Source organism: Lepus europaeus, unplaced genomic scaffold (genome assembly GCF_033115175.1).
Source record: "Lepus europaeus isolate LE1 unplaced genomic scaffold, mLepTim1.pri SCAFFOLD_106, whole genome shotgun sequence".
In the NCBI taxonomy this organism is placed as follows: domain Eukaryota; kingdom Metazoa; phylum Chordata; class Mammalia; order Lagomorpha; family Leporidae; genus Lepus; species Lepus europaeus.
Window position 1 is genome coordinate 456,156 of NW_026909024.1, and position 25,696 is coordinate 481,851.

Sequence of the window (25,696 nt, forward strand, 5' to 3'; positions counted from 1 at the left end):
AACCTAGTTCAAGGCCCAGGCGGATGGTTTCCCAATTTCCTTACCAGAGTCTTGGAAGCAGTAGAGAAAAGATTATTGCTTGGCCCCAATCAAGAAAATCTGGTCAAACAATTAGCTTGGGAAGGCGCTACCAGAGGCAAAAGCTGCAATTGCCCCAGTCCATAATGAAGACCTTTCTAAATGGATAGTAGCTATAAAGGAGGTAAACCCTGCTGATACACCCATACAAGCTATACAAGCCCTAACTGCAGCCATTAACAGACTGAACACAAGGAAGTCTAATGACCCTCCAGTTTATTGGGGATGTCAGGAAACAGGACACCTACAGCAAAACTGCCCAAACACTGACAGACGGGGCAAGCCCAAAATGGTGTGGCCGAGATGTAAAAAAGTCTTTCATTGGACAAAAGATTGCAAGACCAAGCCTTTAAACACTCTCAGCGGGGCAGCCCTCAGCCCAGCAAATAAGAGGGCGTCCCACCACCATTAACTGGTTGATATCTTTAATCTGAGGCCAAAATGGACCCTATACTTAGATGACTTTGCCTTTGTGGGTTTAATTGATACAGGGGCAGATGCCACTGTCTTAACAGCTAGGGACACAAGAAAAATGCAACTTTGGAAGACAGTGCCCAGGCCCGACCTCCAAGGTGTTGGAGGATTAAAATTGGCTGATCGTGTCATCATGCCTATAATGTGGCAAGATAACAGCAGAGATACAGGAACCATCTTTGCACTAATTGCTGAGGTTACCATGACCTCATGGGGGAGAGATGTGCTGTCACAAATGCAAATGGTCCTTACTACAGATCACAAATCTCCACAAGCCAACCGCTTTAATGGAGAGCCTACAAGTAAGATTCACCCCCAATTCTAGCAGCCACTGCTCACCTCATACAAAAGCCAGGCCCAATCCCCATTAAATGGGAAAAAAACAGGAAACATCTGGGTAGAGAGAACAGTGGCCAATATCACAACCCAAACTTGGCATCCTTACAGAATTGGTACAGGAACAATTGGAAAAGGGACACATAGTGCCTTCCACTAGCACTCACAACACACCCATTTTTGTGATAGCAAAGAAACAGGGAAAATATAGGCTACTACAGGATTTGAGAGCCATCAACAAAATCATAAAAAAGATGGGAACATTCCAGGCTGGCATTCCCTATCCAGGGGCCATTCCTAACAGATTCCACATAGTTACCATTGATATCAAAGATTGCTTCTTTTCCATTCCCATCACAGAGCAGGATAAGCCCTACTTTGCCTTTACAGTATGGGAGCCCAATTTCTAGCTCCTCACAAAAAGATTTCAGTGGACAGTACTCCCACAAGGCATGAAAAGTTGCCCTGCCATTTGTCAAAGACACATTTCTCATGCAACCAGCACACCTAAAGATCAGTGGTTGGTCATACATTATGTGGATGATATGTTACTTGCTTATGAAAATGCAGCAACTCTGAAGGCCTGTCTAATTGAGACAATAAAAAATTTACAATTCCTGGGTTTGTCTATTGCCACAGAATAGGCACAACATTTTCCTCCTTTTCAATTCCTGGGTTATCAAATCTCCTCCCATATATCTCCAATGGGCCCAAATCTAAGTCAAGCATAAATATTCTCTTAATGAACTTCAGCAACTATGTGGCCAACTCAATTGGTTGAAGCCCTTCCTTCCCTTAACACCTACAGAGCCTAGATCACTATTTGACTTACTAAGGGGGACAGCCCTTCCTCAAAAATCACATTGACATCAGCAGCCAAATCCACTATAGAAAAGATCAACACCCAGTTGTCAATTTAAAAACCCTTAGATATGACCCTTGGGTGTCTCTATTTGTCATAATCATATCTACCCTCAAGGCCCCCTTAGATACTGGGTTACCTGGCTTTATTTTCCAAGGCAATGAAAAGGTTGATCATCTTATCTCTGCAATATGGCTTCCATCAGACACCTACAACAAGCGCATATTCTACACCAAAAATTTCATATGTCAGCAAGCAACATAAAATTGCTTTGCCCAGAGCTAACAATGATTCAATGCAAACACCTAGTGTGCTCTTGCAAGAATGGTGTCCCACTCGCCCCATTAGGCCCATTGCAACAAGCAGGAGTGAAATCTCGAGGCCTTCCTCCTAATAAGCTCTGGCAAGTGGACGTCACCCACATTAACTCCTTTGTTAAACTTAAGTTTGCCCATGTGGTGGTAGATACTTATTCAGAGGCTGTATTTGCAACAGCCCCCAGGGAAAAGGCTAGTAATGTGATAAAGGTGGTTAAGTCAGCCATGCTGGTCCTCTTTATCCCCTGGACCATAAGACATAATGGGTCACCATATACATCACAGGAAATTAATTCATTCCTGAGGTCCTGGAACATACAATCTGCTACAGGTATCCCATACAACCCACAGGGACAGGCAATCATTGAAACAGCTCATAGGACTATTAAATATCTCTTACAAAGACAGAAAAACAATCTCATGCCCCCAGATGCACTGTTTGCTTTGACTGAGGTTCTTTTCACTATCAATTTTCTTACTTTTGGTTCCCAAAGGGTCAGCCCAGCTTATAAACACTGGAGATCCTTTCCATCCCAGACCTCAACCCCTATGGTTAGGTGGAAAGACCCCCTGACAGGAGAATGGATGAGATCACACCCTCTGCTAACCAAGGGCCAAGGATATGCTTCTTTCCAGAGAAAGTGGGGCAGCCCATTTCGGTACCAGCCAGAAATATTGTGCCTACAACTGACAGTCAACTAGAACCAGCTGAATAAGATTGAGAGTCTGCCTTGTTAGTGGATGCACCTGCTATCAATTGTCAAGCTGCTGCTTTATCATCCTACCCTGAGGAATTGCCCACAGCCACATCTGTGATTGCTTTATACTCCACTAGCTCTGGTCAGCCACTCAAACGACCCACAGCCTGTATGCAGTCACTCTGTTCCTGATTACCATTGTTCCTCATTCCTACCTCCATCTGAGCAAGAACTCCTGTGTTCTCCCATTTTGAGGGCTGGTTAGTCAATTATGGGTAAGATCCCCTGGGGGACAACCTAAGACTGGCACAGCCATGTATACAGACCACATGGAAACATGGTCAACAATGATATGACTAAGGATCATGCCTCTCATTGCTCAAATATAAATGAAAAGGGGCAAATGTGGTGGAATGATAAAGCCATGCTAAGATGGCCACAGGCAAGTGAGCGTCAGTTACTTAAGAATGATTTCAAAACCCACCTGGCAATGGAGCCTGCCTCTCAACAGGCTGTGATTGGTTAGGGCATAAACCACCCCTTGACTGGATTGTCTGACTCATCTATATAAGCTGCTGTACCAACTGAAATAAATGAGTCTGTGGGCTGCTCACCTCTGGCCAGCCTTCACCTGACTCCTGGTGTCTGTGTGGTGACTCCACCCCTCTTACCCCCACTGCACTCCTCCTCTCAGAAATAGTCCACAGCAACATCTGAAGTAGACTTTTAATTTTAGTAGCATCTTTGGTTTCTCATATTTTGTGAGTGTTGACAGATATGAGTTATGTGAAAAAGAAAAACTGGAAGATTTGGGGCAAGATAATCTCCCATCTCAGAATTCTATTACAGTGATGCTCTCCAAATTCCCTCCAAGCCTGAATGCTCAGTGGGTCTTGGACTTGCTACACACAATGATCCTGAGCTTATTCATTGTTTTAACTGAAAGGCAGAGTTACACACACACACACACACACACAGAGGGAGAAGAAATCTTTCCTGCTGGTTTACTCTCCATATGGTCTCAATGGCTGGAGCTGGGTCAGTCAAAAGCCAGAAGTCAGGAGCTTCTTCTGGGTCTCCCTCATGGGTGCAGTACTTGGGCCATCCTCCATTGCTTTCTCAGGTACACTAGCAGGGACCTGGATCAGAAGTGGAGCATCTGGGACTTGAACTGGCACCTATATGGGATGCTGGTGTCACTGGCAGAAGCTTTACTGACACAGCCTACCCTTTTTAAAAAATATTTTTTATTTTATTTTAAAGGCAGAGACAGAAATTTTTATCTGCTGGGATATCCACAAATACCCACAAAATCCAGGGCTGGACCAGGCTAAATCCAGAAGCATGGAACTCCATCTGGGTATGCTATGTGGGTGGTAGGAATGGAGTCATCATTTGCTGCTTCCCAACATGCACATTAGCAGGATGTTGAAGTGGAGTCAGATTAGCCAGGACTTGAACCATAAATGCAAGTGGAGATCATTATACTTAGTAAAGTAAGCAAGTCCTCAAAAGACAAATATCATAGATTTTTCCTGATTTCTGGTAATTAATATACAGAGTACAAAACAATATAATGTATATGAATAGTGTTAACATTTTAGGATTTGATTTTAAAAAAAGATTTATTTGAAAGGCAGAGATACAGAAAGAGGGGAGAGAGGGAGAGGGGGAGAGAAAGAGAGGGAGAGAGTGAGTGAGAGAGAGAAGGAGAGAGAACCTTCCATCCACTGGTTCACTCCCCAAATGGTTGCAATAGCAGGGGTTGGAACAGGCCGAAGCTAGGAGTCTGGAGCTTCTTCTGGGTCTCCCACATGGGTGGCAGGGGCCCAAGAACTCGGCCATCTACTGCCCTCCCAAGCACATCAGCAAGGAGCTGGATCAGTAGTAGAGCAGCCAGCATCCCATATGGGGTGCACTGTGAGCAGCAGCTTAGCCTTCTATGCCACAATCCTAGCCCTCATAGATTTGATTGTTTATAGTCCTATATTCCTTGTCTCTACTCCTGAGGAACAGTGGTTATTCTACTTACTACTTGTTGAGCCTTTTATTTAGTGGATGATTAAGCTTGTGATTATAAAGTAAATTAAAAGTTTGTCCATAGCAAACCTTAAAATATGAAAGGAATATGAAGGAGGAGTGTGGATGGAAGTATCATTATACTCTTAAAACTATATATATGGGCCGGCGCCGTGGCTCAACAGGCTAATCCTCTGCCTTGTGGTGCTGGCACACCAGGTTCTAGTCCCAGTCGGGGTGCCAGATTCTTTGCCGGTTGCCCCTCTTCCAGGCCAGCTCTCTGCTGTGGCCAGGGAGTGCAGTGGAGGATGGCCCAAGTGCTTGGGCCCTGCACCCCATGGGAGACCAGGATAAACACCTGGCTCCTGCCATCGGATTAGCGTGGTGCGCCAGTCACAGTGCGCCTACCGCGGCGGCCATTGGAGGGTGAACCAACAGCAAAGGAAGACCTTTCTCTCAGTCTCTCTCTCTCACTGTCCAATCTGCCTGTCAAAAAAAAAAAAAAAAACTATATATATGAAAAACATGAAATTTGTTGCCTGTCCTTCAAGTTAATTTTTCAAAAGAGTTATCTATTCATACACCACTGATTCTCTTCAATTGCTGTTGCCATACATTTTCCATATGGCACCAGTTGTTTAACCATTCTTCCACTTGAGTTGCACCATCAATGTGGAGTTTTCTCTGTGTTTTCAGAATTTATGTTGCATTATGAGCTCTTTTGAAATTGTTGCCTTATATATCCTAGCACTTCAAACTACATCCTGTTCAGATATGTTATAATAAGTTAATATGAGTTTATTTTAAGGCAAAAATATCAAAATTTATGCACTGTTTTTGTAGTATGCATTTCCCATCAATGTTCTGAAGACCCCTTTTATTATCATGGTTTCTCTCTGCATAGTGGACTTAGAGTGTCTTGAGAACTTTGCCTTTTTCATGCCAAGATATAGCATATTTCAAGCACTTGGTTGGAACTCAGCATTGATGTATGAGTGACAGATGGGAACTCCTTGCAATTGATATCTCAGAAATAATCATCAAAGTTAAAAAAAAAAGCTTAATTCATACAATTTGTGTGTGTGTGTGATTTTCAAAACTGTTTTTGAGAAACAGAGAGAGAGTGCTCCCATAAACCGGTTCATTCCTCAAATGTTTGCAGTGGCTGCAGCTGGGTCAAACATTTGAGAATTACTTTTATTTCACTTTCCCGATATGAAGATATTCTTGATAGACTTGAAAATGCAAACTTATGTTTTTCACAGGAATTTCTAATCTACCATAGATTCTTTTTTTTTCTTTTTGACAGGCAGAGTGAGAGAGACAGACAGAGAGAAAGGTCTTCCTTTTTGCCATTGGTTCACCCTCCAATGGCCGCTGCAGCCAGCGCATCTCACTGATCCGAAGCCAGGAGCCAGGTGCTTCTCTTGGTCTCCCCTGCGGGTGCAGGGCCCAAGCACTTGGGCCATCCTCCACTGCCTTCCTGGGCCATAGCAGAGAGCTGGCCTGGAAGAGGGGCAGCCGGGATAGAATCCGGCACCCCAATCAGGACTAGAACCCGGTGTGCCGGTGCTGCAAGGCAGAGGATTAGCCTGTTAAGCCACGGCGCCGGCCGCCATAGATTCTTAATGTTTAGTTTATGGTGTTTTTGCCTTGAAGAAAGTTTTGATTTATGTGACTCAGATTTTATTTTATTTCTTTTGTGTCTTCTAGATTTTATGACTTTCTTTGTAAAGGTTTATTTAGGGGCCATATTGTGGCATAGCAGGCCAAGATGCTACCCACAAAGCCAGCATCTAGTATGTTCCCAGTCACAGAGGGGAGAGTAGTTACTGGATTGAATTCAGTGGTTTCCTTTCCTTAGCCCAGTAAAGAGAAAAAGCCTGGAAACAATGGCAAGTGAATAGAAACTTTATTGCTTCTTTGTTTTGCAAGTGAAAGTGAAGCAGCTCATCTGAGAGGTGAGATGGAGTGCCAGAGTGGGACACTGGTTTTCCAAAAGTGCACTGGGTTTTTAAGGATTTACTATTTTCTTATTGGGACATCTTACAGGCTTTCCCATTGGATGGGGGTTTCACATACTGTATGCTCATTGGCTTGGGGCCCATAATAATAGTGGTATTTTTGTTGGTGACAGCCTGAATGGGAATTTCTAAATGCTAACTTCCTCTTTTGGTGGCCTCAGCCCTCTCTCTGCTAGTTCTGAGTGAAAAATTGTAACTAGCTTGAAGACGTGGTCCAAACCACAGGCTGTAGCACAGGATGCTACAATGGGGAGATGTATGAGCAAGTCTCAGAGCAAACCACACTGTCACAGCCTACAGCCTGCATGCTAAAGACATTCTGCTAAAGCCCGAGAGGCCCACAGATGCCCAGCCCAACTGAACAGGCTCACCATATGGGCACTGGTTCATGTTCTGACTGCTTCAATTTTCTTTCCTTCATTTTGTTTTTATTAAAACATGTTTGCTTAACTTACAGCAAGTAGAAAATAGGCTGGGTCTTCTTTTGATCCCAACATTGATGTTTTAAAGGTTGTACACAATATTTTTTTTAAAAAGGACATATAAAAATACAATATTAGAAGATCCCATAAGAAAGAAAATACAACTTTTAACCCCACAACTTTTACTTTTTCTAGAACTGAAAAACTACTGCTAGTAGTTTTATTTTTAAAACTACAGTTTTAAGAAGTAGAGAGAGAGAGAGACAGAGAGACAGAGAGGTCTTCCATCTGATGGTTCACTCTCCAGTTGGCTGCACTGGCTGGAGCTGCACTGATTTGAAGCCAGGAGCTTCCTCCAGGTCTCCCACATGGGTGCAGGGGCCCAAGCATTTTGGGCCATCTTCTACTGCTTTCCCAGGCCATAGCAGAGAGCTGGATTGGAAGTGGAGCAGCTGGGTCTCAAAGCAGCACCCATGTGGGATGCCAGTGCTTCAGGCCAGGGTGTTACCCCACTGTGCCACAGCGCCGGCCCCTAAAACTACAGTGTTAAGTAGACTCCTTCCCCCTGAGCTGAATCATCTTGTGGGAAGAACTGAAGCAGGAGCTCTTAACTCAAGGCGACCCATAGCAGTCTGTGGAGAAAAGCACCGCTGAGCCACAATCAGGGCTGGGCACCTACAGGAAGGCTTCTCTGCATGGTTACCAACCAATTCAATCAGTTATTTGACATCGAATCTGATCCATTCCAGATGCTAAAGGAGCAGAGACCAAGAGAAAAAGAAGCTGGCCGAGGCAGGGCTGGGGGTGGGGAGTGTTGGAGTCCCCGGGGCAGATAACGCAGCTCAGGCAGAGGCCCAGACCAACTCCAAAGCAGCAGGCAAACAGCCATAGAAAGAGTCCCAGAAAGACCAATAAACTCACTGCCAGATTGGCCTGGTTGACAAGAAAGAGAAGGTGCAGCCACCTGTGGCGTTCAAGAAAGAAGGAATAAGACATGTTGGAAAAAGACTGATCAACAGCTTCAGGGTGAAGGAAAAATAATTGAGAGAGGACCAAAAGGTGACCACTTCTTGAATGAATATTTGCAAAACCGCTTGAAGAAAAGGGTGAAGAAGCAGGTTTTCTTTTCTTTCAAACACTGAAAAACTGCTATTTATTTAAAAGAAAACTTTTCAATACAATAAAGAAATGTCAATAGCTGGTACATACATTAAATCAAAATATTTTCTTTAAGCACCAAGTAGCATCGTTCTCATTCTTTTCATTAACAGCACCTTTATTATTAAAAGACTAATACTATTAAGTTTTTAATCAAGAAATTTAAAGCTGCCAATCAGAGCTTCTAATTAGCTTGAGATGACTGGGTAAACCTTCTTATAGTGTGAGCAAAAATGACTTATAAAAACTTTGTTTAACTATAACTGAAGGGATTCACTGGCTTCAGGCTGAGAATCAGTGCCAGGGGCTAAACACTACCCACAATAGAAAAATGAGTAATGAGTACCACGTGTCAATGATAAATGATACATGGTTTCTGCCTAGTGAAAGGACTAATACCTAACTCTAATAGGTCTTAAAGGATTGACCCATAGGGACTGATTCAAATTCTTAACCTTCCAGGGTGAACAAGTCAAGAACAAGGAAAGAGTTCTTGTTGAAAGTCCTACACCCTGGGTGGCAGGGGAAATTGCAGCAAAGACAGGTGGGGAACATCAAGGAGTGTTTAAAGGCCAGGGAGAACAAAACAGCCAAGACTCAAACCCACTAAAGCACCAACTGCTCAGAAGGCACGTTTTGGGAGGAAGGACGTAATCCACTAGGAGATTATATGCATCTTGGAAAGGAAAATGTCATTCAACAAGAGAGGGAAGATGTCTCTCCTAGCACAGAGGCTCCACAGCTGTTTGGGGGAGCTCTGAGGCTGAGGGTCACCCTGGGACCCAGTCTACATTCCAAAGCCATACCCCCTTGTAATTAAGTCCACAAACCAAAACCTTTATTAATGGAAACTGCTCCAAAAAAATGAAACACAAACACAAGCAAAGAAAACAAACTAAAGGGCCATTAGGGTAAGCTTTAATCCCTGCTACTATCCTTGCCCTGCAAGAACAGGATCTGCCCTGTTATTTCCATTGATTCATTTCTGCACAGATTGTCAAATCCAGCATCTTACTATTCCTGCTACATCCTCTCCTAATGAAAGCAAATACTATGCAAAAACACAAACACACCACAAATAGAAGCCAGTATCAACTTAATGACCCCTTGAATATTTTAATCATCTCTGACTTATTCACAGAATATCTGCTTCTGTAATGTTTTGTGAGCATTGCAGACTTGGTTGCATTAGATTCCTCTTCTTGAAGTAGTTCGAAGTTTGAATGCAATTTAGATATTTTTCTAAATTACCTGAGGGGAAATTATCCTAAAAGGCCCAAGAAAAATCCCCTTTCCTCTATTCTCAGACTCCAGTAATTCTTTTTTCTCAGATCATAAAACCTAACCTAACAACTGGAAAGAGGACAAAAAGTCATACAAAAAATACAAAAAAAAAAAAAACAGAAAAGAAAAGGGAACCAATATCATCATAAGGGATAAGGGTTTGTCAGTGTCATCACACTATCTCAACATTGCACAGGACAAAAAAAAATGGTACTTTGTTTAGCAAAGTTATAGTCATTTTGTAAAGTATGCAAGAAATCAACAATTTATAAAAATAGGGGAAAGTTTTAATTGGGAACATAAAACTAAAATGTCATTCTCTGGCAAAGAGTGCTTCCCAACACCAGGTCTACCAGTGGAAGTTGAGGCAGAACTGTTGGCCCAAGGCTGCCTCAGGTCTGCTTCAGAGGGGCAGGGATATTAGCAGATGAGAGGTGAGTTTTCTGTTGATACATTTATAATTGACTGACCTGAGGTAGTGGTGGTCTTAGAAGAGGTCAGGAGGCCATGGATGTGGAATGGGCCTAGGAGATGGATTTGGTTCTCATGGCAAATGTGAATTTGATAGACACAGTAAAAGCAATAGATCTGTATCACATTACAGTGGTCTAAAGCAGGTAGACAAATGTGGAGGTTGTGGGTCTCACAAATGGGAAATTTTCAAAGATGAATTAACTGACTGATTCATCAAATGTGACTGAGGAAACACTTGAAGGTGAAGAACATCCAGTGGCCAACATGGAAAATAGGGAAATGTGAATGGAAAAGGTAAAAGAAGAGAGTACAAATGAAATTACTTTGGATGAGTGGAAGACAATTCATAAAGACAGGACAAAACTAGAATTTAATATTTGAAAATCAAATCAAGGTGCTGACTGGCAATGAAAGGATTTGTTTTTCATAAACAAGGTGTGAAGAGGCTCATGCTGAAGATTCTATTTTGGCCTATCATTTCTGGAAACCAGCAAATGATATAACATCTTAGCTAGAGATCAACTTTGGAGACCTAGGCCACCTAGGACATGGTGGCAGAAGAGGGCAGAGGTAGATGTGGACATGATGGATGTCATGATGGATGACTTAGTCCAGCAGGACCAAGTCAAGTGTTTCTGCATCTGATATGAATGATCCAGAGGCATTTCTAGCTATGGCTTAATGGGATGTCCTAACAACCTTAGTTCCTTTGTGGACTCTCCTGTGCAATGTTTTTGCATGCTTAATGATCCCAAAGGACTAAGAAATTGAAAAAAAAAAAACAGCCTGACATTGATGCCACCCACACCTAAAGATTGAATTTTATCTGTTTTGAAAATGAGCTTCTCATTTGATTATGACAGAGTCATAGTCAAAGTGGAAGTTCTCTCCTCCCTTCAGAGAAAGGTACCTCCTACCTTGATGGCCCCGTTCTTTCCACTGGGATCACACTCACTGAAATCCTCATTTAGGTCTTCTTCTTCATACAAATATGGTAGTCACTTTTGTATTTAGGAATGTATTAGTAGCAAGGATGTTTTCATAATTTTCATAGATTGTGAATTATTCATGTACACTTTTGCATGGCTGCTTGCAAACTTGAAATACAGGTGTTAATAGTGTGTAACAGTTTAATAAAAAATTGACTTTGTTGTTTATACATCCAAAAAAATCTTAAAAAGTTAAAGAAATGTGCATAACATGATTGTATAGCAAAACATGAACATTAACTGCAAATAGTAAATAAATGAAAGCTAGAAATACTATCCAATAAATAACAGTCCTAGAATCAATCCCTCAAACACAATCCACAAGCAGTATCTAAAAACCATTGTCTTGTTCTTCACAGGCAAAACCTAGGTTTCCAAAACAAAATTGGAAAGAGTACTCCTCTGAAAGAAATTTTTTCCCCACAATATTACCTAGATCTACAAGTAAACAATCTGAGATTTTAAAAAGATGTTAGCTTCTTACTCTGAAATGAGTTTGGATATGTCAAGTCACTTTTAGTTCCGCAAAGAAATCTTTCAGAGAAATTACAGAAATTATAAATGGTTAAGGATTTTATTTCCTCATTTTTAGCCAGCTACATTGATAACTAAAGCTGAGAGATGACTCTTGCTTAGAACGGATCCTTTTCCTGAAATATTTTAAACTTCACAACACAACCTCACCTAAAATGGGAGTGTTGTCTCTCAGCTTGCCACACATTAAATAAAACTGAAGTGTGAAAAGCAAGCCTCCCTCATAAATAGGTAGGCACATTTTGATACAAATACACACTCTAAGTGCTATAAACATCACAATTTAGTTTACACAATGCACACTCACACAAACAAAACTTACTTTGAAACAACTTACTTCTAATGGCACTAAGATAATTAGTCAGCAATGCTCATTAAACTTCAGAGTAATTATGTGAGAACATTCTTTCCCACTTCAAATTATTTCTACCATCAATGATCTGCTCAACTTCTAAGGTGAGATTTTTGTATATTCCAAATCTGTACAGAAGCCAGAATAAAAGCAGTGAAGGCTCTGTGTTTCAGCTAAAATCTCAATCACCCTGAAAATGCTGTTTAATCCAGCCAGGGTTGGGGAGCATTCCCCCAAGTACTGGGGTTAACAAAAACTATTCTAAACTGTGTCATAAATAAACTTTTTTAAAGATTTATTTATTTATTTGAAAGTCAGAGTTACACAGAGAGAGAAGGAGAGGCAGAGAGAGAGAGGTCTTCCATCCAATGGTTCACTACCCAGTTGGCTGCTATGGCTGGAGCTGCACCCATCTGAAGCCAGGAGCTTCTTCTGGGTCTCCCAAGCAGGTGCAGGGGCCCAAGGACTTGGGCTATCTTCTACTGCTTTCCCAGGCCATAGCAGAGAGCTGGCTTGGAAGTGGAGCAGCCGGGTCTGGAACTGACACTCATAATGGGATGCCAGCACTACAGGCAGTAGCTTAACCCATTACACCACAGTGCCAGCCCCATAAATAAAATATTAACATGGGACTAGACATCTTAACAAGACATAAAAGTTCACCATGAACCTACTGTGTTTGAGCAGTCAGTGTTATACTGTGGCTACTTCATTTTGTATTAATCTATCTTATTAGCAAGCTACAGCTCTAGGTTTCCAGTTCTACCAAATATGGATATGAAATTTCATTTTTAGTAAGACAATGTTGCAAATTCAAGCCAATCAACATCTTTTCAATGAATACTTCAAGCATAATGAGAATCTTTGAGAAAATTGCAGACCCCACAAATTTGTACCTGTCCATGACATTAAGTAAATTGGACTCCTCAGAGTGGCTTCTTAATAACATGTCATTTTAATTATAACCTGATACATGGAAAGCTAACAAGTATTTCTAAAGCATCATTACAACATTGTACTTCTGATAATTTAAGTAAACCAAACTATGATAAATTAATGATATATGCCTAAAGATTATCATGGTTTATGTTATCAGTGGCCACTGGACTTAGGACTAGTCTAAGATCTTGATCTAAATTTTGACCTAGACCTAGACTGTGATCTTGACTGAGCTTTGGATTTAGGTAGTCCTTTTCTCCCTGATTCCTTTTCATTACTTGAGCCAGACTTATAATGTGTTTTGGAACCTGTTTTAGAGGTACCTCTAATTTTTTTGTGAGTTGCAGACCTAGAATGTGATTTAGTCTCCAATTATTTATTGGGCTGGGATATCACAATCTTTGGTGTTTGAATCTAACAATGTTAGAACGGCTTCTGCTACCATGAAGTCTTCTAATTAGTCTGCTCTTTCTAGGGCTATAAGACTTAGACATGTAATTAAAAGACTGACTTCTTGCTCTCCCTTCATAACACTAGATTCTAGAACATCTATATTTGTCAAATCATGATGACATGAAGAACTCTACACATTCCTCCCTCCCTTGGCTTTCTTCTGATTTGGTGTCTTCTGATTGCCCTGTGCAAATTGTATTTTTGATGCCCACAAATCTATTTTCTGTCCAAGTTATGTAAAGCATTTTTGGAATCATGAGCATCCTCAAATTGAATGTAAGCAAATCCTCTTGGATGGAGAATGTAGAAATCAAGTGGAACATACACATGAACTTTAGGATCATAACAACAAAATTTTCACCATAAGTCTTCAGACCTGGTGTTGCCCACTACGTTCCTGACAGAGATGTGTTTGCAGGGCACAGGTAGTGGCGTGAATCTTGCTCAGGGTACTAATAGGCTCAGCAAACCACTTGCAGCCAAGTCTGACACAGACACACAACTTCTTTTTTTAAGATTTATTCATTTATTTGAGCCGGTGCCATGGCTCACTTGGCTAATCCTCCACCTGTGGTGCTGGCACCCCGGGTTCTAGTCTCAGATGGGATGCCAGATTCTGTCCCGATTGCTCCTCTTCCAGTCCAGCTCTCTGCTTTTGCCCGGGAAGGCAGTAGAGGGTGGCCCAAGTGCTTGGGTCCTGCACCCACATGGGAGACCAGGAGGAAGCATCTGGCTCCCGGCTTTGGATCAGTGCAGCACACAGGCCGTAGTGGCTATTTGCAGGGTGAACCAATGGAAGGAAGACCTTTCTCTCTGTCTCTCTTTGTCTCACTGTCTAACTCTGCCTGTAAAAAAAGTGATAATCAGGTGGATATACCTTCTTCAAAAAAAAGGGAATTATTTATTTATTTGAAACTCAAAGTTACAGAGAGGGAGAAATGGGGAGACAGAGTGAGAGCAAAGGAGAGGGAGAGGGAGAGAGAGAGGGAGAGAAAAAGCAAGAGATAGATAGAGGGAGATGGAGGGTGGGAGGGAGGGAGAGAGAGAGAGAGATCTTTCATCCACTGGTTCACTCTCCAGATTTCTTCAAAGGCCAGTGCTGGGCCATGCCAAAACCAAAGCCAGGAGCTTCATCCAAGTGAAGCAGCCAGAACAAGAGGTAATGTCCATGTGGGGTGCTGCCAATAACAGTGGGTGACTTTACCCACTATGCCACAATATTGGCCCTGAGTCTGCTCTATTTCTGATCCAGCTCCCTGCTAATGCACCTGGAATAGAAGCAGAAGGTTGTCAAAGTACTTGGGCCCCACCACCCATGCAAATGATCTAGATGACACTCATGTCTCCTGACTTCTGCTGGGCCTAGTTCTGGTCATTATAGCCATTTGGAGTGTGAATCAGCATATGGAAGACTTCTCCTCTATGTCTTTTCCTCTCACTCTGTACTCTTTCAAATAAACAAAAATAAATCTTAAAAAAGTGAAAGGGGCTTATTTAGCCTACACAGACATGTTAAGGATTTTTTGAGTAGGAAACAATAGGTTTTAAAATATTGGCAAACACAGACTATGATTCATGTGACACAATGAATTACTTTTGCCCTACCCTGATATAAACACACATACTGGCTCCTGGTTTTGGCCTGGCCAAGTCCCAGCTGTTACAGCCATTTGGTGAGTGAACCAGTGGGTGAGACAAATATCTCCCTCTCATTCTGCCACTGTGTCTTTCAAATAAACTTTTTAAAAAAGATTTGAACTCAGGGACTTTGAGATATTAATCAAAATGCTGAATCAGATACTCCTCTCAATATGTCTTCTGTGGGCCATCTCCCCATGTGTGACTTTTTTAACTCTCTAAGATGACTTACAAATTTATGTCTGTAGCCTCTGAATTAGAAACAATCTAGTGGACATTTCCACTTGGATGGAATTTAGCATGCTTATATCATATACTGGAAAGATCAGACTGCTGTTTCTCATAATGCTTGGTAGGAAAGGTTGGAAATTGAAAGCATGGGACACTTAAATTCAGATACTCTATACCTAAGGTTGATGCCTTTCTTCAGTGACTCAGGCTTAATTCACCAGCACCTACTACAGACCCTGGTAACTGACCTGAAAGAATTTTCATTGATTCAGCTTTATTTGCATGTCATTTTTGGAAGGTGATTACCTTTATCCCACAAGTTCAAAGTACTATAATTTATATTCATGATGAGAATATTTTCTAAGAGTGAGCAGGGATTCTACTCAGAGACTAATCATCTCTGAAAGCCTGAACCTATGTAAATTCCCTTAGAGTCTTGCTTTAATCCATTGGAATTAATAATCACAGAGAACTCAAGGTAGCACATTAAATTTAAAGCAGTTCAATTCAAGCAAGTAAAGGAAACTTGGACTGAAAAGAGAAATCTTTACACCAACAGATTGGGTTTTAAGATTGAAATTGACAACAGTCTCTATAGGACGTGCATTGCCATTTTCAGTTCTTTAGAATGATAATTTTCTTTTAAGGTTTCCATTAATTAAAATATATAAAAGTAACATATGCTTATTGGAACTATGACAATACTACAAACCCCTAGAGGTGACTGCTATTAATAACCCACAGTGCATTTCTTATGCTGCTACAGGCTCAAAAACTGGATACCAATAGGTTTCATACATGAATAGTGTTGAATTATCTATTTTCTTTTTTTTGATTTTATATCATGTTTATTCAGAAATGTACAGTGTTTGAAATGCTATTTTTTATCTTTTATTTAATAAATATAAATTTCCAAAGTGCAACTTATGGATTACAATGGCTTCCCCCCCACCCATAACTTCCCTCCCACCCACAACCCTCCCCTTTCCCGCTCTCTCTCCCCTTCCTTTCACATCAAGATTCATTTTCAATTCTCTTTATATACAGAAAATCAGTTTATTATATATGAAGATTTCAACAGTTTGCCCTCACATAGCTACTCAAAGTGAGTAAGTACTTTTGGAGTACTAGTTATAGCATTAAATAAGTGTACAGCACATTAATAACAGAGATCCTGCATGATATTTTTTTTAAAAAAATTGATTAATTTTCTATGTAATTTCCAATTTAACACCAAGGGCTTTTTTTTTTCATTTTCAATTATCTTTATATACAGGAGATCGATTCAGTATATACTAAGAAGATTTCATCAGCTTGCACCCACACAGAAACACAAAATGTAAAAATACTGTTTCAGTACTAGCTATATCATTAATTCACATTGGACAACCCATTAAGGACAGATCCCACATGAGACGTAGGTACACAGTGACTCTTGATGTTGATTTAACAATTTAACACTCTTGTTTATGGCATCAGTAATCTCCCTAGGCTCTAGTCATGAGTTGCCGAGGCTATGGAAGCCTTTAGGGTTTGCCAACTTCGATCTTATTCCAACAGGGTCATAGTCAAAGTGGAAGTTCTCTCCTCCCTTCATAGAAAGGTACCTCCTACCTTGATGGCCCCATTCTTTCCACTGGGATCACACTCGCTGAGATCCTCATTTAGGTCTTCTTCTTCTTCTTTTTTTTTTTCCCAGAGTGTCTTGGCTTTCCATGCTTAAAATACTCTCATAGGCTCTTCAGCCTGATCCGAATGCCTTAAGGGCTGATTCTGAGGCCAGAGTGCTATTTAGGACATCTGCCATTCTATGAGTCTGCTGTGTCTCCCCCTTCCCATGTTGGATCCTTCTCACCCTTTTTGGTTTTATCAGTTAGGATTAGCAGACATTAGTCTTGTTTGTGTGATCCCTTTGACTCTTAGAACTGTCAGTGTGATCAATTGTAAACTGAAATTGATCACCTGGACTAGTGAGATGGCATTGGTACATGCCACCTTGATGTGATTGTATTGGAATCCCCTGGCACCTTTCTAACTCCATCATTTGGGGCCAGTCCGATTGAGCATGTCCCCAATTGTACATCTCCTCCCTCTCTTTTTCTCATTCTTATATTTAACCGGGATCACTTTTCAGTTAAAATTTAAACACCTAAGAATAATTGTGTGTTAATTACAGAGTTCAACAACTAGTACTAGAACAAAAAATATACTAAAATTGATAAAGTATTACATTGTACATCAACAGTCAGCACAAGAGCTGATCAAGTCACTGTTTCTCATAGTGTCCATTTCACTTCCACGGGTTTCCCCTTTGGTGCTCAGTTAGTTGTCACTGATCAGGGAAAACAAATGATATTTGTCTTTTTGGGACTGGCTTAATTCACTCAGCATGATGTTTTCCAGATTCCTCCATCTTGTTGCAAATGACCGGGTTTCATTGTTTTTGACTGCTGTATAGTATTCTATAGAGTACATGTCCCATAATTTCTTTATACAGTCTACTGTTGATGGGCATTTGGGTTGGTTCCAGGTCTTAGCTATTGTGAATTGAGGTGAAATAAACATTAATGTGCAGATGGCTTTTTTGTTTGCCTATTTAATTTCCTTTGGGTAAATTCCAAGGAGTGGAATGGCTGGGTTGAATGGTAGGGTTATGTTCAGGTTTCTGAGGAATCTCCAGACTGACTTCCATGGTGGCTTAACCAGTTTGCATTCCCACCAACAGTGGGTTAGTGTCCCTTTTTTCCCCACATCCTCTCCAGCATCTATTGTTGGTAGATTTCTGAATGTGAGCCATTCTCACCGAGGTGAGGTGAAACCTCATAGTGGTTTTGATTTGCATTTCTCTGATTGCTAGTGATCTTGAACATTTTTTCATGTGTCTGTTGGCCATTTGGATTTCCTCTTTGGAAAGATGTCTGTTGAGGTCTTTGGCCCATCACTTAAGTGGGTTGTTTGTTTTGATGTTGCGGAGTTTCTTGATTTCTTTGTAGATTCTGGTTATCAACCCTTTCTCTGTAATATAGTTTTCAAATATTTTTCCCATTCTGTCGGTTTCCTATTCACTTTCCTGTTTCTTTTGCAGTACAGAAACTTCTCAATTTGATGCAATCCCAATAGTTAATTTTAGTTTTGACTGCCTGTGCTCCTGGGTTATTTTCCAAGAAGTCTTTGCCTATTCCTATATCTTGCAGGGTTTCTCCAATGCTCTCTAATAATTTGATGGTTTTGGGTCATAGATTTAAGTCTTTAATCCATGTTCAGTGAATTTTTGTGTCAGGTGAAAGGTAGGGATCTTACTTCATGATTCTGCACGTGGAAATCCAATTTTCCCAGCACCATTTATTGAATAGACTGTCTTTACTCCAGGGATTGGTTTTGGATCCTTGATCAAATATGAGTTGGCTGTAGATGTTTGGGTTGATTTCTGGTGTTTCTATTCTGTTCCATTCATCTATCCATCTGTTTCTGTACCAGTGCCATGCTGTTTTGATAACTACTGCCCTGTAGTATGTCCTGAAATCTGGTATTGTGATGCCTCCAGCTTTGTTTTTGTTGTACAAGATTGCTTTATCTATTTGAGGTCTCCTGTGTCTCCATATGAATTTCAGATCATTTTTTCCAGATCTCAGAAGAATGCCTTTGGTATTTTGATTGGTATTGTATTAAATCTGTAAATTGCTTTTGGGAGAATGGACATTTTGATGATGTTGATTCTTCCAATCCATGAGCATGGAAGATTTTTCCATTTTTTGGTATCCTATTCTATTTCTTTCTTTAAGATTTTGTAATTTTCATCGTAGAGATCTTTAATGTCCTTGGTTAAGTTTATTCCAAGGTATTTGATTGTTTTTGTAGCTATTGAGAATGGGATTGAACTTAGAAGTTCTTCCTCAGCCACGGCATTGTCTGTGTATACAAAGGCTGTTGATTTTTGTGCATTGATTTTATATCCTGCTACTTTGCCAAACTCTTCTATGAGTTCCAATAGTCTCTTAGTAGAGTTCTTTGGGTCCCCTAAATAAAGAATCATCATCTGCAAAGAGGGATAGTTTGAGTTCTTCCTTCCAAATTTGTATCCCTTTAATTTCTTTTTCTTGCCTAATAGCTCTGGCTAAGACTTCCAGAACGATATTGAAGAGCAGTAGTGAGAGTGGGCATCCCTGTCTGGTACCAGATCTCAGTGGAAATGCTTCCAACTTTTCCCCATTCAATAGGATACTGGCCATGGGTTTTTCATGAATTGCTTTGATTGTATTGAGGAATGTTCCTTCTATACCCAGTTTGTTTAGGGTTTTCATCATGAAAGGGTGTTGTATTTTATCAAATGCTTTCTCTGTGTCTATTGAGAGAATCATATAGTTTTTCTTCTGCAGTCTGTTGATGTGGTGTATCACGTTGATTGTTTTGTGAACATTGAACCATCCCTGCATACCAGGGATAAATCCCACTTGGTCTGGGTGGATGATTTTTCTAATGTGATGTTGCATTCTATTGGCCAGAATTTTATTTAGGATTTTTGCATCTATGTTCATCAGGGATATTGGTCTGTAGTTCTGTTTCAATGCTGCATCTTTTTCTGGCTTAGGAATTAAGGTGATGCTGGCTTCATAGAAAGAATTTGGGAGGATTCCCTCTTTTTTGATTGTTCTGAATAGTTTTAGGAGAATTGGAGTTAATTATTCTTTAAATGTCTGGTAGAATTCAGCAGTGAATCCATCTGGTCCTGGGCTTTTCTTTGTTGGGAGGGCCTTTATTACTGTTTCAATTTCTGTCTCTGTTATGGGTCTGTTTAGGTTTTCTATGTCTTCCTGGTTTAATTTAGGTAGGTTGTATGTGTCCAGGAATCTATCCATTTCTGATAGATTTCCCTGTTTGCTGGCATATAAGTCCTTGTAGTAATTTCTGATGATTCTTTTTATTTCTGTGGTGTCTGTTGTTACGTTTCCTTTTTCATCTCTGATTGTATTGATTTGGGTCTTTTCTCTTCTTTTTTTAGTTAGTTGGGCCAATAGGGTGTCAATTTTGTTTATTTTTTCAAAAAACCAGCTCCTCGTTTGGCTGATTTTTTGTAATGTTTTTTAGGATTCAATCCTGTTGATTTCTTCTCTGATTTTAATTATTTCTCTTCTCCTACTAGCTTTGGGTTTGGTTTGCTGCAGATTTTCTAGATCCTTGAGATGACTTGAAAGCCCATCTATTTGGTGCCTTTCCAATTTCTTGATGTAAGCACCTATTGATATAAACTTTCCTCTTAACACTGATTTTGCTGTATCCCATAGGTTTTGGAATGATGTGCTGTTATCCTCATTTACTTCCAGAAAATTTTTGATTTCTCTTTTGATTTCTTCTATGACCCATTGTTCATTCAGGAGCATGTTGTTCAATCTCCATGTGTTTGCACGTGCTCTAGGGATTCCCGAGTTGCTAATTTCCAACTTCATTCCTGTATGGTCTGCGAAGCTGCATGGTATGATTTTAATTCTTTTGAATTTGCTGAGACTTGCTTTATGGCTAGTATGTGGTCAGTCCTACAGAAGGTTCCATGTACTGCTGAGAAGAATGTAAAATCTTTAGATGTAGGATGAAATGTTCTGTAGATATCTGTTAGGTCCATTTGAGCTATAGTGTCGTTTAAATCTACTGTCTCCTTGTTGACCTTCTGTCCTGTTGATCTGTCTATCTCTGAGAGTGGAGTATTGAAGTCCCCCAGTACTATTTTATTGGGGTCTAAGTCTCCCTTTAAGTCCCTTAACAAGTCTTTTAAATAAACCGGTGCCCTGTAATTAGGCACATATACATTGATAATCGTTGTATCTTCCTGTGGAATGTATCCCTTAATCATTATATAGTGCCCCTCTTTGTCTCTCCTAATAGTTTTTGTGGTAAAATTTATGTTATCTGATATTAAGATGGCTACGCCAGCTCTTTTTTCATTTCTGTTGGCATGGTATATCTTTTTCCAACCTTTCACTTTCAGTCTGTGTGCATCTTTGTTAGAAAGATGTGTTTCTTGTAAGCAGTGAATAGATGGGTTTTGTTCCTTAACCCAATGAGCCACTCGGTGTCTTTTAACTGGATTGTTCAGGCCTTTAACGTTTAATGTGACTATCGATAAGTAGCAATTTTGCCCTACCATTTTTGGGTTTCCTGTGATCTTTTGCTGTGAGGTTTCCTTCCTTTACCTTCTTTCATATTGATGACCGTGTTTCTGTGTTTCTACGTGTATCACATCTTTAAGCATCTTTTGCAGGGCTGGACAAGTGGCGATGAATTCTTTCAATTTCTGTTAGCTGTGAAAGGTCTTTATTTCACCTTCATTCACAAATGAGAGCTTTGCAGGATATAATATTCTGGGCTGGCAGTTTTTCTCTCTTAGTACCTGGGCTATATCTTGCCATTCCCTCCTCCCTTGTAGGGTTTCTGATGAGAAGTCAGCTGTGAGTCTAATTGGGGATCATCTGAGGGTGGTCTGATGTTTCTCTCTTGTACATTTTAAGATCTTTTCTTTATGTTTCACTGTGGTGAGTTTAATTACAATGTGTCGTGGTGAAGATCTCTTTTGATCATGTTTATTAGGGGTTCTATGAGCTCCCTGTACTAAGATGTCTCTGTCCTTCTCCAAACCTGGGAAATTTTCTGCTAGTATCTCACTAAAAAGGCCTTCTAATTCTTTCTCCCTTTCCATGCCTTCAGGAACTCCTAGGACCCGAATGTTGGGTTTTTTTTTAATACTATATTGTAGATTCCCGACAATATTTTTTAGATTTCTAATTTCCTCTTCTTTTCTTTGATTTGCCTGTTTCCTCTCCTGTTCTCTGTCTTCTAAGTCCGATATTCTCTCTTCTGCTTCACCCATTCTGTTTTTAAGGCTCTCTAATGTGTGTGTCATTTGATCTATTGAATTCTTCATTTCATTATGGTTTCTCATCACTATCACAGTTTCTTGTTCTACTAGTTGTTTCATTTCATTTTGATTCCTCCTTAATATTTCATTTTCACGAGAAAGATTTGCTATCTTGTCCATTAAGGATTTCTGTAATTCAAGAATTTGTTTTTGAGAGCTTCTTAATGATCTTACCAATTTTTTGAGATCCGCTTCTTGCATTTCTTCTATCTCATCATCTTCATAATCTTGAATTGGGGTGTCTTTTTCATTTGGGGGCATCATAGTGTCTTCCTTGCTCTTGTTACCTTGGTTTTTATGTTTGTTTGGCATCTTGGAGGTGTGGCCAAAGAGGTCTGTTTGGTTCTTCAGGGTTAAGGGTGTGCCCAAGGTGACTCACACAGATTGTTATCTGGCTTGCTCTCTTGCTCTCTCTCTCTCACTTTTTTTTAGACTCAGTTGGGAAGAAATTCCACACAGCTCACCGTGTTGCCTAGGTTATGGAGTTTGTTTTACATATGTAAAATGGTGCCTGCTCTTTGTCTTGCTCATCTTTGTAAGCTGAGTGGAGAGAGAGGCTAGTGACCCTGTCGGTTTCCCTTATTTATTCACTTTTTTTTCTCTCCTCCAGTCAGCCTGGTGCAGTTTCCCCCCGTGGGGTCTCAGACCACGCTCTAACCTTCCCATCCAATGTCTCAGGTTACCTTTCCTTCCAGCGCTGGGGCTCAAATTCTGTGGCTGGGCTTCTGTCGCTGGGCTCGCTGGGTTCCCCGCTCTTGTGGCTCCGATCTCGCGGCTCCGATCTCGTGGCTTTGCTCCCGCGGTACGGCTTGGCGGGGCAGTGGGACACCTTGCTCTCCCTGTAGGTCTTCTGTGTCACATCTACTAGATCCAGAAGAGTTTCCTCTGCAGTTTTTTTTCTGAGTCTCTTCCTGATGGTACAGTAACTCCACTTTTGTTAAACTATCTTTTCCCGGACTGTTGGTGCACGCCCTCACTCTTCCGCCATCTTGGCTCTGCCCTGAATTATCTATTTTCTTATTTATTTTATGTCTTCAGTAATAGAACTATAACAGCTTGAACTATATGTTTGCTTATTTATTTATGTCTTCAGTAATGGAACTATGCAATGTATATTACTCTGCAACTTGCGTTTCTCACTTAATGCTATAATACGGACAGCTCCTCAGTCAGTTAACATAGCCTTCCATTTTGTAAATAACTTATAATATGGGCTGCTCCTCAGGAAGTTCATTTAAATGCTCACTATAAAAAAAGTATGTGTGGATTTAAAAAATCTGCATCAAAATAAACTCATAGTAATTTGTAACAATCTGTTTGCCCAAGATCTAGTTTGGGGCACTAAGAAGGTAAAGACATCAATTTGAAAAAGCCCTTACCAGAGCAATATAAATTCTGCAGGAAAAGAAGAATGAACACTATCTTGATGGTGCAGCATGGATGGGAAAATTGTAACCCCATGGATGCTTTGTGGCAATTTTATGTGGACAAGGCCTCAAGGAAATCAGCAATTTATGAGTGGTAAATTTATTTAAGAAGGGATGAGGTGATGTTAAAGATAATTTCCACAGTGGCAGACCATCCACATCAATCTGCAAGGATAACATTAGGCTTGTTCATACCCTAATTGAAGAGGACTGATGAATAGCAACAGAAACAATAGCCAACAGTACAGACATCTCCACTGTTCAGCTCACATAATTCTGACTAGAAAAACTAAAGACTAACATTTTTGCTCAGTGGGTGTGCAAAAACTGTTGTTCCCAGAACAGCTATAGAAATATTCAGTTTTCAATAGAAAGATTTTTAACTAAAAGCACTTCTTGCAAACACTGCAATAATATGAGGAGTTACACTAGGTAACTCATTAGGTCATATCCCTATCAGAGTGAGAAAGAGACAAAAGCCCTTGAAGAGTGGACAAAGTGCGTGCTTCTCCCTGGAAGCTGTCTTAACCACACTTAGTTTTATGCCAAGAGAAGACTATACAGCATTGTAAGCCTTGCTCCTGATTGGTTGGTTATTCTAGTCTTCTAATTGTTACCCTCCCCCTCTGGTTGCTATTCTACCCTTCCGATTGCTTTTTATCCCTGCTTTGTGATTGGCTGTTAGTCTACTCCTCCCTGATTTGCTAAATCTAGGAATGGTTTTCAGAAAGGAACCAGAGAGAGCAACTATATGTATAAAATGGCTAGCCCTCACAGGCTTAACTGGGAGATGCTCTCTTGGAACCACACTCCTCATTGCTGCAACAAGGGGTTTCTCACTTTCAATAAATTTTGCTTTGCTCACTGTCCCTGTCTGCATGGAAATTCTTCTTTAATGTGAGATAAGAACTGAGATGGCTTTCATCATCCTGCAACAATGCGAGATGAAACATGAATTTACCAGTATGATTCCTAAGTCAAAGCACATCAAGACAATGGCTACCAAGAGATGGAAGTGGTCCAGTCAAAGCAGAAACAGAGAATGATCACATCTGAAAGCTCCAGCAGAAAAACCCCTGAAAAAGCTTCACCAAGGAGTATTTCTGCACTACAACAATGCATTGGTCATTTAGCTCATCAAAAAGGGGTAAGTTTGTGAGAATTTCCATGGGATATAGCTAGGCATCTATACCATAATTCTGTTTGGGCTCCCTATGACTTCTTTATGTTTTATAATCTTAAAACTTTTTTTAAAGACATGCAGTTTTCTTTAGTTACTAATGTAAAAATCCAGCAATACCATGTTTAAATTCCCAGAAACCTCAGTTCTTAGGGATGAATTAAATGGCAAAGTATCGTGATTCACAAAAGTGTCTTGATCTTCATTGAAATGTGAAGAAGTAAACTTTTTAAATTTAAATTTAATTTTTCAATTCCATTTTTAATGAACATTTTGTGTATATCTTTTTATATAATAAAGCATTTATTTTTGAAGAAGCATTTCTTTCCATCACTAAGATTTCTGAGTTACAGAGAGGACAAGTTTTTCCAATTACCTTAATAAATGAGCAGAAGAAGGGAAAAGGGAAGCCACATATTTCTGTCTGCCAGATACTATAGGAGGTACTTTCCATAAGTGGTATACTTTGATCTTGTTTGCTTATTTCTAGCCCATCCTCAATCCATTCTCTAAACACAGAGGAGCATGTCAGCCTTTGCTCAAAGTCTCCTCCTCCCCAGCCCCATTGTTCCCATGTTCTCCATGATACAGTACTAACTGATTAGTAATACAAGCTACTAACCTGGCCCACAGGCCTTCCAGTTTGCTCTGACTTCCCTCTTCTGTCTTCCCATGTCCCCACCCTTTCTCTTTGTATCCTAGCTCACCTGAACGACCTACAGTTTCCCCAATTTCCAGGCCCTCTCAATCCTCAGGGCCCTTGTACTGCCTCCTTCTGTTCTCATGGTCATTCTTCACCTCTTCTCCTGGCTGTCATTCCACTCACCAGTGAGTACTCACTGCTCTTTGGCTTTTTCAGAATGTCTTTTGCAGGGCGTTTGTGAATTAGTGAAGCAAGAG

General features: G+C 40.4%; 2 pseudogenes; one reads left to right on the plus strand and one right to left on the minus strand.

The window, feature by feature from the left end:
* The first annotated feature begins 610 nt into the window (after window positions 1-610).
* LOC133754455 (SERPINE1 mRNA-binding protein 1-like) lies at window positions 611-10,828 on the plus strand (annotated as a pseudogene).
* Window positions 10,829-13,113: 2,285 nt separating this feature from the next.
* On the minus strand, window positions 13,114-23,627 carry LOC133754456 (serine/arginine-rich splicing factor 10-like; annotated as a pseudogene).
* Between the last annotated feature and the right edge of the window lie 2,069 nt (window positions 23,628-25,696).